Genomic DNA, 15,159 nt, shown 5'->3' on the forward strand with positions numbered 1-15,159 from the left:
ACACATAAATAAAAGTATACAAGCATACATACAGTCAATGACGCCCAAATGCATGCTATAAAATACGAGTTTGTTATACATACAAAAAAGAAAAAAAGCTCGAACGTACCCATACATAAGCCAGTAAAATATTTTCATGTATATTAATTTATCGAAGATCAACTAAATGACAAATTGCGAGTTTAATAAATAAATACATACTAGTTACATATAACACTCGATTTACGAGTGACAATGAGCTGAAAAAATAGGCTATTATCATATCAATTCTATTTAAATGGTTACTTAATGATTGTATGGATGTTGGTGTTAGTTGTTTGCTGTCACTGCAATTTTATCGGTAATTTTTATAAATTTTGATGACACCAGCATTCGGCGCAGTCGCCCACGTCAAATCCACGATGGGGTCGGCGATGAAAAAGGGCGTCAAAATTCACATTGCTCCACTTTCACTACGCGTCCTTTATTACCCAGTAGCGAAAATGGTTACCGGTGACATCGTCACTAATGAGGATGAGTACGACGTTGTTAAGTCTTTCCTTTACAACCGGATATTTGCTGTTCGGGTCAATAACTGTTATTCAAAAACTGTTCCTCTCTTTAATGGTGTCCCAAGAGGATCACCACTTTCGGTTATTTTATTGAATATAGCAGCGTAGGCGACGTTATAAACATTGTATGCTTAAAAGCATAGTATATCCACAGCTTTAATATTTTATTTTGTATGNGGGTCAATAACTGTTATTCAAAAACTGTTCCTCTCTTTAATGGTGTCCCAAGAGGATCACCACTTTCGGTTATTTTATTGAATATAGCAGCGTAGGCGACGTTATAAACATTGTATGCTTAAAAGCATAGTATATCCACAGCTTTAATATTTTATTTTGTATGGTTTTTTTTTATCCAGCAAATCCCTTTTTAAAACGTTTAAAATTATATTATACGTCTCACAGCAGCCAACAAGTAATTCTGCAATGACACACGATACAAAAAGTATGATGAAATATTAAACTGCCGGTAATTGAGTATATTGTACGAAAATGTTCGTATGTTGTACGAATTCAAAAAACATGTTTCTGCATTAGTACCTTATACGAAAGTATTAACTAAATTGTACGAATACAGAATTGTAGATTTCGTAAATTATAAAACCATACGTAAATATTACGAATGCCTTCCTACAATATACAAAATTATTCGTACAGAGATTTTTTCAGTGCTTTACGAATGTGTTTCGTAAAATAAACGTAATATTTCGTAAATTGTACTGAAAAAATGCCTTGCGAAAGTCCTTTCGTTATATTTACATATGGTTCGTAAAATCCTGTTTCGTTGTGAAAAATGTGTTCCTATTATGAACGAAAGTTTCGTACATTGTACAAAAACCAAGACTACGAAAGTTTTTCGTAGCACTTTTACGAAATTTAATTTTCAGTGTATAAACTAATAATAGAGCAACATTTTGCACTTCGAAGCTCAGCCTTCTGGGGCTCTTTTGGTGTTATAAGAGTTGTAAAGACTATTTCACAGAGTAAAATGGTAGAGTATTTGTGTTTCAGTTTCGCGCAAGTAAACCATTAAAAGACTTTTATAAAACTTTTTGCGTTACCCGGGTAAATTCAAGCTAAGTTTGCATATATTAACCACGTAAAATTATTTCACTACAAGTTTGCCTCTTTTTAAGGATACATATTCCAATTAGTTATAAATTAGAAATTCCAAACAAGGAAATTTTTTTTATATTTAGATGGATTCCAAGTAGCGATTGAAAAAGGAGTCCATATTGAAATTGTTTGATGAATAAAGTAGCTTATATGTAGCAGTTAAATTTAATACATTTTTGGCTGGCGTACTACACGGCGTATAAGTAACATTTATGTATGTAAAATTTACATCGTAAGTACGTCAGTTTTCTAAATACTCACAGTTCACTAAATACATAAATATATTGTGTATTGTTTAGTAGGGCTGCCATTGCAAAGGCAGAATGATAGCAATTAAGAAATTTTTCTATATGAAGTGCGACATGGCGTATGAGTAACATATGTATGTAATACGAAAATTCTGCTTTTCTGTAGGTGCTTCATTTATGTAGTACGTTACATAAATATCAAAGAATGCGGCAATGGCATAGTGTATGTACATACATGTTGAATTTGTATGCTCTATTGGGAATCAATCATCATCGAACACTGAGTCAATAATGCAATTTGCGGCAGAATAGAACAAATACAAGTGTAGTCAAAACTTATGTACAAATGTATATCGATGGCTGTGTGGAAGATCGACCTATCTCGGCAGCCAGTTCAAAAACGCCCTATCTCAGAAAACTTTTAAAGAGCGCCCTACTTCAGAGTTTGATTGAAAAACGCCCTATTTCGGAATTTTATTGAAAAACACTCTATCTAAGAATTTGGTTGAAATCTCAGAATTCGGTTCAAAAACGCCCTATCAAGGCGAATACATATAAGGTGGTATCAATTGAACAAATACAACAATTACTTGTACTTTGTTTTTGCTTTTAGCGGGCAATTGTCAAATTTCAACTATTCTTCCCCGAATGAAAAAGGGCGACAGCAAATACAAACACTACGTTTTCACTCACTCACTAACGAAATACAAAATTTTGACAATCAAACGCTACTCACAGCTGATGAAACAACACCACCTTATATAAATTCGCCTTGCGCCCTATCTCAAACGAAAATACATTTGAAAATAAGCTGAAATAGGGCGATTTCGAATCGGCAGCTCAGATAGGGCGTTCTTCAACTAAATTCCGAGATAGGGCGTTTTTCAATCAAATTCTGAAGTAGGACGTTCTTGAAAAGTTTTCTGAGATAGAGCATTGTTCAAAAATTTTCTGAGATAGGGCGTTTTCGAACTGGCTGCCGAGATAGGTCGACCTTCCACTCAGCCATCGATATAGACTTCGAAGATACAATAAATTCGAATGTGTGTACGTATGAAGGACAAGGTGCTGCTCTGAAATATTTCACTTTGCACGAAATTTTTATTTGCAACAGCGCATACCAGCAAATGCCCTGTGTGCAAATGACTTAAATATTAAATTTTATGCATTTTACTATGGTTTGTATAAGCAAAATATGACAGCTTTTGATTATTATTGCCATAATGCAATTGCAGAACTCTGTTATGTTGCTGTTAATAAATGTGTCATGCATTTTTAATGAAATTAATTTGACACAAATAAACGTAAACAAAATAGACCAAAAGGCAAACAGATGAATGAATATAAATATATACATACATACATTCTATAAACGCATTAGTATATACATATGTATTAATATGTACACTAGGATGTAGCGGCTGCTTTCATAAAATTTGCTCATTTATGAGCTGGACAAAATCGAGAAAACTTTATTTTAATCGCGGAAATCCTTTGCCCAAACTCATTTTCTTTATACTTTCAAATGAAAGTGCCAAGGTTCAACAAGGCTAAGGGCCTTCACTCTTCGGATTCTGGGTGACCTTAGGCCTTACTTGGTTACAGCAGATCTTTGCCTCGACGGATGATCCTCTACTAAAAAAAATCCGACAGAAGCAACAACCACCGCTTAAACCAGAGCTACACTGAGAAAAAAAAAACAATCAAAAATTGGATAATATTACCAAATTCAAACTTGAACAGAAATCAAAGTAATATTTGTTTATTTTTCGGGCCAGTTTTCAAAATATCTTTTTGTTATTTTAGGAGCTTTTCCGGCCGGTAGTTTAAAAAAGCAAAAACAAGTTTCCTTTTTTCCTCCTACGCTTTTCGGCGTTGTTTTCCCCCTTCTTCAGGGAGTCTGTTTTTATTTATTTGGAAAAGAAAACATACAAAACACAACCATTAGATACAATGTTAGATATTGCAGTATGGAAACAACACACATACACATATACAAATACAATTCTTCGACGGTAACACTTACATCTGTACATTTACATCACATTTGACACAATAATTATTTTAACATATTTAACTTTGACATCACTAATACATAACTATAAATAAAAATAAAAATATCACAGCCTAATGTTAATTATCGCTCATCTGCTCGTCGAATGTGTCCAATTGCTGCCCGATGTGTTTTGTATGTTTTCTTTTCCAAATAAATAAAAACAGACTCCCTGAAGAAGGCGGAAAACAACGCCGAAACGCGTAGGAGGAAAAAAGGAAACTTGTTTTTGCTTTTTTAAACTACCGGCCGGAAAAGCTCCTAAAATAACAAGTAATATTTGTTTAATATTAACAATGCCATGGTTGATATTTTCAACAATGATAGGTAACATTAGTTACACTTTTGTTTACATTAAACAAATTTTTGGTTGCCGATTTTTTCGTTTGAATACGCTTATTTTGTGCACTTCACGATGCTTTTTCATTATTCGGAGATACAAAACAAAAATTTTTATTATCATTTTAACGCGTGGCCGCTGGCGGGATTTGAACCCGGACCCTCCCGAAATTAGCAAATAACAGCAAGCATCTGAGCACACTCAGTTCCATAAATTTGCCGTCAAATGTTGAACTTGAATACATTTTCTTCGTTGTTTGATCGTGTGCTGCACTTTCACAGATGCTTTTTTGTAATCAAGCAAAAAAAAAAACGGCACTCGAACCCGAACCTGCTGGAAGTCAAAAAATGAAAGCAAGCATCTCTGCACGTTCGGCTACAGCTAGACGTATGATATGTTTTCAAATGTTCAACTTGAATCCCATTTCTTAGCGAGTTTTAGCGTTTTGCTAGTCCATTGGTCTGCTTTTTCCTTCAGAGAGGAGACTTAAGTAGAGTCAAGGTAACTCAGGCGCGATGTTCCGAGAGCTGAACTGTTACAAAGGAGACGCTCTGGTGTTCACCTCTATGTCATACTGGTATCTTGCAATATAGTTTTGGAAGTGCTAGAATATACTAGATGGAGGTTTTTGCAAGCGAAGCATCACCTTGGCTGTCCTGTAAGATGTTAAAGCTTCCTTACAGGTATTTCGCCTGTGATGTCTTTGCCAGTCTAATTCTGTTCTAACGAAGTTGAGGGAAAGGTAGATGTCTGGTTTGCATCCCAATAGGAAATTTACCATGATTTTGGCAAGCATATCGCCAGATCTTTCCCTTCAATTCCTTGGTTACTTGGCACTCAGTATAAATAGGGATTCGTCTGTTAACGCAGAGTACCTCTAACCTATTATTGCTACATTGTCGAACACAAAGCAGTTAGTCATTGTAGCCGATTAACTGTCGATGAATATATTTACAGGTGATTTTTAAAGACTTAGATCTGCAGCTGACTCAGCTGCTTGAATTGTAGTATATATATCGGCCTGGAAAATACTGCAAGTAGTCTGGGAGCTTGTATGGAGTCATTTCAGATTTATCCTTAAAGGAATTGTAGGCATCGTGATTGCTCTGTTACGACTTGTGTACCTCATTAAAACTGGTCTGCGAAATCGCATACTCTGATGTACCGGTATAGTTGTGTCAGCTGTCTTGTTACCACGGATGCAAAAACGGCAGACACGATCTATAGCGTACATATATTTACTATGATTGAAGTCGAATGTAAAATTTGTTAATCGTTTAAGCTATAGCTCTAAGTCGGAATTAAAATACAGCGCTATGTTGTTCGAATTGACACTCCAAGAGGAAGGCCTCCTCTGCCTTGAAAATTCCAATTGGCGTGTTTTGGCACAGAAGAGGAACGACTTTGTTGAACTCCGGCGAAATCGCTTAGGCGGCCTAAACGCCAAAGAAAAAGAAGCAGTCGGAACAGATTTTGGTCGTCCTACAGCAAAAAATTATAAAAAAAAACAGAGAGTACGAATTTCGAAAAAAGGGTGGCACTTATATTCTGAATCACCCTAATGCGCTACACATGTATGTACGGCCCCAAGTTGTAAACAGCTGTTGTTCTGCAACTCAAATGTGACATGGCAAATGCTCTGAATGTCTGTGTGACAGGCGAATAACAAAATATCACAAATGTTGAATGTAACCACCGTAGGCAAATATACTTACTACATGTGTTCTACAAACGTATTTGTGTCATATTTGTACCCCGTAGCGAATATCATGCGTTAGTCACTTAAGAGTCTTGTACGGAAAAATTACGTCTTAAATGACTTTGGGCTCCGTTTGTATGGAAGTCGCTCATGACTTTTTCATATAAATGGTAATTTCGTCGTTGATGTCATCTGCATGACTTGGTCATGCAGTGGTCAATAATGACATTCAAGCGACAATGTCCTGCAATAGACTTTCCATAAGTGACCGCTGCAAGACATTGTCTGTTATAAGTCTTTGATAGGAGTACCCCTGCATGACATTGTCACCAGTGTCATTGCCAGCGTCCGTTTACTGACTCCATTCCCGGAAACTTTTTTTTTTGGGTTCTGAATGTTGTTGGCGGGACCAGGTCCCTAGAAAGCCAGGTTATCCCTCCAATTCCGAGTTTTCCACTGGATTACTACACGACCATGTGGAAATATTTGATTGGGACGTCGAAGGTCTTAGCCTTATTTTAGTTTTATTCTTATTTGTTTTATTTATTTTATTTTTATTTTTTTTTTAAAGCGAGATAGGGTATGGTGGATGGTATTTCACCACTGATAAATACACAGTTAATATGCAGTTTTATTAGAATTTAACTTCCGCTTTAATTAGAAAGTTAGCAAGAAATGTGATTTTGCGTCTATCGAAGCTGTGAAAAATATCGTGGAAATTCTGATTATCTTGAAAAATATCGAAGCCCTCCCTAATGTGGCTCAAGAGGGGACAATGAAAGGTTTGGTGGATGAAATTATCGAGATCTCCACAGCTGCAGAGGTTGCTAGTTGTGGCTTTGATTTTGAAGAGATACTCCTGATCATGGTATGACCCGTGAGGATCCTGTTAATTAATTTAGTTTCCATTGCTGACAAGGCCGTGGACTTGAACCAAGTAATTTTGGGTTTAGCACTGAAAATTTGGCCGAAAAGGTTCGGTTTTATATTCGAATAGGCTAAAAAATCACCATACCACTGATTGTTGTTGTTGTAGCAGCATACAAATTCCCCAAAGACTTTTTGGGGAGTGTTGCTGGAGTGACAGTCCTTGGCCAGATATAAATCTGGGTCGTTCCGGTTACGTAGACCCGACTGTCGTGGGAACGACCATACCACTGATCATTGATCTCATTGCGGATACACCTGAGTGCTTCCTCAGGGGTAAGGCTTACATTGAATACATTGTCACAGTGAATGGCGTTCTTCGCGATAATGTCAGCTCTTTCATTGCCTACTATGCCTTTATGGCTTGGGCTGGCAGTGCCAGGTATTGGCAAGTTATATTGAAGGGTTTTTCTGCTGCCTTTGCATATATTGAGGATCTTAGTCTTTTCGGGATTAAATGCGAGATTTAGGTTGTTACAGAGAACGTAGAAGCTATTTATCTTGTGCTGAAGGTTTGTGGCTGCCTGCTCAATGTTACGATGGAATGACACCAGGACGAAATCATGAGCAAATTGATATAATGTGGTCATACTATCTTCTATGGAATGTAACCCCTTCGTGTAGAGATTAAATAAAAGGGGGGATAGACAACTACCCTGTGGTAGGCCATTGCAAATTTCCTCCGACTCTGATCCCAGCTGCAATCTTCTCAGCGCCAAAAAATTGGTGATCCACTCCACGTATGTAAGGTGTATCCCTTCTTCAATCATCTTCGTTCATAGTTTCGAAACATTCACACAATTATATGCGTTGCTGATGTCTGTTGAACTTTGTACCCTCGACTCTTGTGGCAGGCAATTTCATGTAGTAAGTAGTTGATGCATACCGTTGCTGACCTCTTTTCTCTGTAAGCAAAAGAGTGCCTGGGAAGTGCGGCACTTTCTTCCAGCTGGTTAGCTACCCTCTTCTTGATGACACTGTTAATGCATTTCATGAACACCGGGAGAAGAGCAATGGGACGAAAATTTTTGATATCCTTTAGATCCTTGTCCTTTTTAGGTATGGGTACTATGTTGATGCTGCGCCATCTCTCAGGTATTTGGTTAGTGAGGAATACGTCGTTCAAGGCAGTTCTAATGTTACCTAAGGCTTGGTCTGGCAGAGCTTTGAGCATATTATAAGTTATGTGGTCAGGAACCCCAGCAGAGTTACGTTTTTTTGAGTGAATGGCCATATAAAGTTCATCAAACGATATAGCTAAGCTGTTAGTTATCGCTATCTCTTTGTTGAGAGGTATCGCCCTTAGGGCCTTCACGAACCTCCAGGCTTCTTTGGTGAATGGTTTGCCATTCAACTCATCTACTTTTTGTTCGAAGCTCTTTTTCTTCGCCTCTTTAACCTGCTCTTTCCACTTTTCCTCAAGCTCAATGTATGTTTGAAAGTTTTCGGGGGTGGGGTGGAGCCTGCACTTCTTATGCGCTATCTTCTTGAATCTAAACAGTTTCGCTAGTGAGCCATTCCACCATACCTTAGGTGTCTTATTTTTGAGATCGTATAGGTAGCAGCCCTGACCTCTTCCTCAAGCTTGTACTGTATATCATTAATATCGGGTTCTACATTAAGTTGTTGAAGGCTTTGTATCAGCTTGTATTTAGCTAAGAATTTAACTGCTGTGATTTGAATTGCAGTGGATTCAATAATTATGGGTACATGGTGACTGCCTCCAATAGTAACCGGGTCAGTTCTCCATGTCAGGGGCATGCTGCAGTTAGTAAACGAGAGATCGGGTACTGAGCCATTGGTGGCCATTACATTACTTTTGAAGGTGTGCGAACCATCATTTAGCGCAAAGAAGCTGAAGTTGGATATAATTTTGTATAAGTTGTTACCACGACCAGAGGTAATGCGGTCACCCCATGCCCTAGCTCTGGCATTGAAATCTCCCAGAATCAAGACATTTTCATATTTTTCAAGAAAGGTGAGAAGCCTCAAAACTTCGCCTTTGAACGGATCTATGAGAATGGTCTGAGGAAAATATACTGCACATATGATAAGGTTAGGTTCCAGGTTCTTTGTTTGTACTATAAGTATATCACAGTCGGATGTGTAGAGCAGTCTTTGAAATTTGATTCTTTTGATAAGGATTATGGCTACCCCGCCATATCCATCGTCCCTATTTTTCTCTATGATATTAAAATTGGTTATATTCCTATGTGCTAGATCGCTAGAGGTGAATATTTCACTTAAACAAGCAATGTCAAAATTATAGTTATTTAAATAAAATTCAATTGTGTTGATATTCGCTTTCAATGACTGGCAATTATATTGTAGTACTTTCATTGGGTTGTGACTAAGGGAGTAGCGGGGAACCGCCACTAATTGCCTCATATTTTTGAGTCATATTTTTGCTTGAGCTTGGAGATTTCTTTGAGTGAGCCGCTCAACCGCTCATCTGCGCATATTGTTTGAAGGATTTTGAACATATCTGTTACTAACCTTTCAAGCTCGGATACCTTCCCCTTAAGGTATTCAGGCTTGTCAAGTACAGACGATGACTCAGCTCTGGGTTTTCTTTCTGCCCTTCTTTGGGGTGAAATGGACGCTTTGGATGCCTCCTGCGTGCCTCTACGTGCTATAACGTTAAATTTCACCTTAGTCAGTCTTTTGTTTATGTTCACATCCCTATCCTGAGTGAACTCTTCCTCATCAACTAGTTTGGGGAAGTCTGCATCCTCTGTTGCTAAAAGGTAAAATCGATTTTCCCTGTTGTCAAAATATGTTTTTATGGTCTCGCGTCGAGACATCTTCTTGACTGCCCTAACATAATTGATATTTTGTTCCCTTTCCCAGATAGCACATTTTAGCTTGTCGGACGAGATGTGGTCAACACCTCCACACAGAATACACTTCTTATTGCGCGAACTTTCGTCGCATTGGTCAAGTCCACATTTAGTGCACCTCTTCTTGGATTTGCACGCGAACTGTGTGTGGCCGAGCCTTCCACAGTTTAGGCATTGCATTAAGGGGGGAATGAAAAAGTCTACGTTAAGTTTGGTGTAATCGAGTATTATGTACTTGGGCAATTCCTTGCCCGAGAACCCAATTTTAATAGTTGTGGTGGCAGTGAACGCACCATTTTCGCTGTCTCTGCGTGTGAAGCGCCTAATAGAGGTTATGGGAATGCTGGAGACCGCATTGGCCATGATTTCATCATTATTATAGAAGGTGTGTATGCCTCTTACAACTCCGTACGTTTCAAGAGCCGACCTCGGAACAAACGCCCTAAGACCTAGCTCGTTTAGCTTGGTACTTAATAGAAAATTATTAGCTGCAGCGCAGTTTTTGAAAGTCACCTTGTACAAGCTTTTCCCTATCGCCCGAATGAACTCTATGTCTTTGAACCGTAGGTGTTTAATTTTATTAAATAAAGTTAGCACATTGGTAACTCTAGTATTAATAATGTCGTTGCATTGCGAGGTGTCTACCAAGACCAAATATACGCCCGAGAAATCTGCCGGGTACATTGTCATAGTTGTAAGGGGATCGGTGCGATTGCTTTTTGCCGTCACTGTACTGACGNGAAGAAGAAGTACTGACGCTGAAATCGCCACTAGGCATGATTAACGGTTCTTGAGTGCCCGTTGCACTGCCGTTAGCTGCGTCGACGTTGACGTCAACCGCCATGTTACTGTCACACATATCCTCATTTCTAACCTCACAATTTTTGTCTTTTACCTTTTCCTTATTACTTTCACTGTATAACCCAAAATCACTTTTAATTTTTCCAATGTCCTGATTCTTTAAAAGTTTCACAATTTTGCATTGATTGTCCCTCTTGAGCCTCTTGCCTCTGGCAAGATTGGCATTAGAGAGAGCCTCGAAATCTTCGGCCGATGACGCCCTCGACAGTGATGTCGACGACGCCATAGCGGCTTTAGGTTTTTTTGCTGCCGTCTTCGGCAGGCATCCGGCTTAGGAGACCGCAATCCACGAGACAAAAATAAATTTTCACAGCTTTAGAAAAAGACAAAATCACTTACCCAAAATGTATCACACAATTGTGGTGCTTAGATGACACAAGCGTAAATGCAAATCCTCTAAACGCCAGAAGCGGAGTACAAACTGGCGGTGAATAAACGTGCTAGCTACACTTGGTAGCACACAAGAATTAAAAAACTAAGATGTTAAGCTGTACTGCACACACAAGTGCAAGAAGCGCCAAGTCCAAGTCACAGATTAAGATAATTGCGCAGAACACGTCCAAACACACCCGAGGTTCAATCGCGAATGATCCGGATACTTTGACGATCCGTTTTCCCACTAAAGAGTGCGGTAGAAATGTATGTACAGACAACAGGATTAGCAAGCGCCTGACGGAATTCGGCACCTTCTGGAAGCTAACAAATACCGGCAAACTCCTCTGCACGCTCAGCCACTGCCAACTACGCATGCATGCTTTCAAATGTTTAGCTTGAGCAAATAAAATACAATTATTGCTTTCAAATGACATCATCTTTTTCGAACGTTTCGGACGTTTTCCGGATACGAAAATTTATGATAACTGTGGCAGTTTTTCTGTTCGTTTTCGAATATGCAAAATTGAACAAAGCTGCACTGTCGACAAAATTTACGTTTCTTTGCTGGCTGGGTGGGTATAGTGATTTAAATATAGCTGCTGAATTATAAAAAGCGTAGTAAAAATGGAATAAAGCGAAGTGGAGTAGCTAATTTGAAAATTTTTAAAAAATCGTAGTAAATTTAATACGCAAAGTGCCAACGCTGCAGCACAACCTTCAAAAAAAAAGAAGCAAAATACATGTAAACTTCGGGGCGAATTGTGATTTGACATAACAAACACTCGCCAAGGCGAATTTATACAAGGTGGTGTTTTGGTGGGGTTGTAAATCAGCTGGTTTCTTCGCCTAACCGGCCGTCTTCACGTGCTGGAAAATCTCGCTTGCGTGACGACATATAGTATACATAAAGGCTTGAACCTTCTTGTTTGGGGACATTTTACAAATGAAAAGGTATGCTGTCAAATTCCCAGTTAACAAAACTCTATTTCAAGCATGTGAAGACGGCCGGTTACATGTATTTTGTTGTTGCTTTTACTGATCTGACAGCACACCCATCAAAAGTAAAAAAACAAAATACAAGGTGTATTAAACAAGGTGGTGTTGGGGCGACAGCTGAGTTTTTCGCCGTGGAGGCCATTACGTCAAAATGATGTGTTTGTTGTAACTCATACCAATGACAGTATGGACATCAACGTATAATTTGTTAGTGTAATTTATTACTTATATACAGCCAACACCACCTTGTTAAATACGCCTTGACAAAATACATGTAAACTTCGGAGCGAATGAGATTTGACATAATTCGCCAGTAACACATGAACGAAAGACACAAGATCCCGCCTTCCCGAAAGAAAGAAAAAAGTTATTTTCTAGCTGTTGAAATCTCGACGCCATCTTTGTTGTAAGAAGTAAACAACGAAGAGAGCAAAAAAAAAACCGCGTAATTGTTAAACGCATGAATAATAATTTTTATTATGCAAATTCTTCTATAAATCATGTCGTTGTGTTAAATTATTCTTTACCTTATGTGTGCACACGTTGTCACAAGCGAAAATTAAGAAAATTGCAGTAAAAAGCCACCACCAAATTGTAAACAACGAACAAATGTAAACAAACGGCTAATGTCAAAGTCGCCCAACTTTTTTCCTAAATGCGATTATAACGGGCTACTAAGAAGAAGGCGTGATCTTGTATTTTTGGTTCATGCCAGTAACACCACCTTGTATAAATTCGCCTTGATACATGTTGTTGTGATCTAAATTCTCCTTGAACACCACCTTGTATAAATTCGCCTTAATACATGTCAAGGCGAATTTATACAAGGCGCTTATTACCGCCCTATTCCCACACGGCTGACAAAACTCAGTGGCCGTACTACTGCGCCTAATACTATGCCGCAAATTTATTTTAAGCTGTCGTATGACAATTGTCAGTTTTATTGTTATGACCTACTGAGTAAGTGACAACGGCGAAACAATGTTTATATTATGTTTTAGGCGCAGTAATTGTGACAATAATCATATGATGAATTTTGTCAGTGTTGTGGGAATAGGGCGGTAATCTCCGGTACTTATTAATAGCCCTGTTCGCGTACGCACTATCCAGTAAATCCAGTACTAATTTTTTATTTTTATTTTTATTTTATTTTATTTTATTTATTTATGTCTAAAGTTGTAAGTGGTACAGACATTATGAAAAATTACAAGCTATGTAGTTAAATTTTTGGTACAATTTGAAGCGTTAAATGAACTAAGAGTAAATACAATAAAGGCTAATAAAACGACTGATGTGAATAGCGTGATACGGTCTCCAAATAAAGCGGCGTATTCCAGTTTAGACCGTACAAAGGCAGTGAACAAAGTCTTAAGTGTGTACGGGTCAGAAAATTGCGAAGAATGTCGTCTAACAAAAGCTAGCATTGCGAGAGAGTTTGAGATGGTATAATTTATATGCGCATTAAAATTAAACTTGGAATCAAAAAACACTCCCAAGTCTTTAAACACATCAACTGATTTGAGAACGGAATTAGCTAAATGATAAGAAGTGGACAGAGGTTTAGGTAGTTTAGAGAACGTGGCTTTGTGGCATTTATTGATGTTAAGGAAGAGATGATTCTTGGAGCACCAATTATAGAGGTTGTTGAGTTCAGATTGAAGACTGACCGAGTCGCTATGACATCTAACCTCAGAGTATACTTTCAGGTCGTCCGCGTAAAGAAGAAAACGAGCTGAAGAGAAACACGACGATACATCATTGATAAAAAGAATGAAAAACAATGGGCCCAAGATACTACCCTGAGGAACTCCAGAGGTTGCAATAAATGGTTTAGATGAGAGACCATCTATAACAACACTAGAACTCCTATTTTCCAAATACGACTTGATCCATTTCAAAAAAACAGAATGGAAACCAAAATTGGCTAGTTTAACAACCAATATTTTGTGGGAAATTTTATCGAAGGCTTTGGAGAAATCGGTGTAAATCACATCAACCTGATAGCCACGTCGGAAAGTCGCAAAGCAATCCTCTGTAAAAACTGAGAGATTAGTTAACGTGGATCTGGCCGCCACGAACCCATGTTGGTTAGGACTAATCAAATGCTTCACAATGAAATGCAGCTTATTGTTTATAATGCATTCGAATAGTTTTGAGACCGACGATAGCTTTGAAATTGGCCTATAATTCGTAATATCGCTTTTACTGCCACTTTTAAACACTGGGGTTATAGTAGTACGTTTCCAATCATTTATGAAGGTACCTGTAGATAGAGACCTATTATATATTAAAGTGAGCGGTGTCGCTAAAGATTTTACTGGTTTTTTACTGGATGTCGTTTTCGTACGTAAAAACTTGTAAGAAACTAGTAGAAGTGGGGAAATTGAGAGAGCAAAAATGACAGCTGAACTTGCAAGTTTTACTAGATTTTTACTGGATAAATTTTTATTAGCAACTATTTGCTAGTAAGTAAAACAGCTGATGGCATGATGCTTAATGTAATTCACATTACCAAAATAATTGTTTGTGGTGCTTTTAGAGTTGCAATTGACAAAATAAACCTATTTAAATATATAATAAGATGGAAAATACTAGTTTTCTAAGAAAATTGCATCGGAAAATAACAAATTATTCAGCTGTTCATAAAACTAGCAGCTTCTTGCTTGTTTTGCGTTTTCGTACTTTCTTGCATATTTCACTCATTGGGAGTAAATATTGGCTTAAGGCTCTGTTATGCATACTTGGCATTGCATGCACTGCTATACCATTTTTACGTAGAAATCAAAAACCAACAGACTTTTACGTATGTAATACTGTGCGTTGGCTAACCGCTTACGCGCGAAGTTCATTTAACAGATTCCTGATGTGACAACTTTTAAGCAATGCCAAGTGTGCATAACGGAGCCTTTACTCTGGATATTTTTTGCTTGAGAATACGAAAACAACAACAACTAATGTCAAAATCAAGCATGAACCAAAAATACAAGATCACGCCTTCTTGTTAGTAGCCCGTTATAATCGCATTTAGGAAAAAAGTTGGGCGACTTTGACATTAGCCGTTTGTTTACATTTGTTCGTTGTTTACAATTTGGTGGTGGCTTTTTACTTCAATTTTCTTAATTTCCGCTTGTGACAACGTGTGTACACATAAGGTAA

This window comes from Rhagoletis zephyria, unplaced genomic scaffold, assembly GCF_001687245.7.
Source record: "Rhagoletis zephyria isolate East Lansing unplaced genomic scaffold, Rhagoletis_zephyria_1.1 Rzeph_scaffold_00025, whole genome shotgun sequence".
Lineage (NCBI taxonomy): Eukaryota > Metazoa > Arthropoda > Insecta > Diptera > Tephritidae > Rhagoletis > Rhagoletis zephyria.